Raw genomic sequence first — 1,157 nt, 5'->3', positions numbered from 1 at the left:
AACCGATTCTTGGACTGGTGGCTCGTATCCATCAGCTCGTTCAACTTTAGCACCTGTCTCATCCCTGGTAGCTTTTCCAGAACTACTACCTTCACCATGTAGCTCCATGAGTTTTCCCAATTCAAATTTGGGCTTCTTCAGCATTTTTACTTTTCTAACGAAGACATCATGGAATGGATAAATAGATTGGCAAGCCTTTTCTATGTCTTTTCCAATGCTATCTGGAATCAATTTATTGACCACCTCTTTCAAGTCATTTGTCTGCACCTCTCGGGTCATGATTTCCATCATCTTCTTGCGGATCTGGCGCACCTGCTGGTGCTGGGCGTAAGAGGTCTTCCGAATCTGATTGTTGCGCTTTTTAGTAAAACCCACACAGAACAGACGAAGCAAGTAACCATTGGTAGTCTTGACATCAACGTGAGCTTCAATCATGGTCTGCCACTTTTTGACCATGGAGCACATTTTGTCACGGGTAAGATCCATACCATGAAAATTAGTCATGCAGTTTTTGCCCTGAACATCCTCAGTAATTAGCTTGAATTTTCTAAACGCTACTTCATCATTCTGCAGATCAGCAAGACTCACTTCAAAAACACGACCTTTGAGGCCATCAGATGCGATTTTGGTTCCTTGAGTTCTCGTGACCAATGTTTTCCCAATATTTCTTATGTTGAACATAGCTGGTGCTTTCACATCATACCAATCTTTTTTAGAAAATGGGTCAACCACTTTCTTCTTGGCTCCCTTTCTGCCTCCTTTCGTAAGGCGCTTATTCTTGCCGACTGCCATGGTGCCGCTCAGAGAGCCAAAAGGGTCCGCCAGCCTTTTGAACAAGCTTTTTTTTAAAACTTCTTGATGTTTAGATTTAGACATAATGATAATAGGATATTCATTCTGAAGAGTCACAACTGAGAAGAATCCAAAATCAATTGGTGAAACTCCTGAATTACAGACTACTATAAAATAAATGTTTTTCTGACCAATAGAAATTATGATAATTACATATTACAGTAGATACAATCTATTGAAATAGGACTAATAACTCCTTGACTAAGAGTTCCTGAAGCATATCCCTTGTTCAGGACGGGACAGGAATCATTGTCTCCTGGCATGTCAGTTGTCTTGGGGCAAGGGTATAAGTCATCCCTTGGTAT

General features: G+C 40.8%; 1 pseudogene across 1 annotated transcript; it reads right to left on the bottom strand.

Moving 5' to 3' along the window:
- Nucleotides 1–6: 6 nt before the first annotated feature.
- LOC104999927 lies at nucleotides 7–813 on the bottom strand (annotated as a pseudogene). The gene has a single exon (XR_826669.1). The product of XR_826669.1 is annotated as a 40S ribosomal protein S3a pseudogene (transcript).
- Nucleotides 814–1,157: the final 344 nt, after the last annotated feature.

The sequence above is a fragment of the Bison bison genome, unplaced genomic scaffold, assembly GCF_000754665.1.
Source record: "Bison bison bison isolate TAMUID 2011002044 unplaced genomic scaffold, Bison_UMD1.0 scf7180017853918, whole genome shotgun sequence".
NCBI classification, from domain to species: domain Eukaryota; kingdom Metazoa; phylum Chordata; class Mammalia; order Artiodactyla; family Bovidae; genus Bison; species Bison bison.
This window is presented reverse-complemented; position numbering and strand designations above follow the sequence as displayed.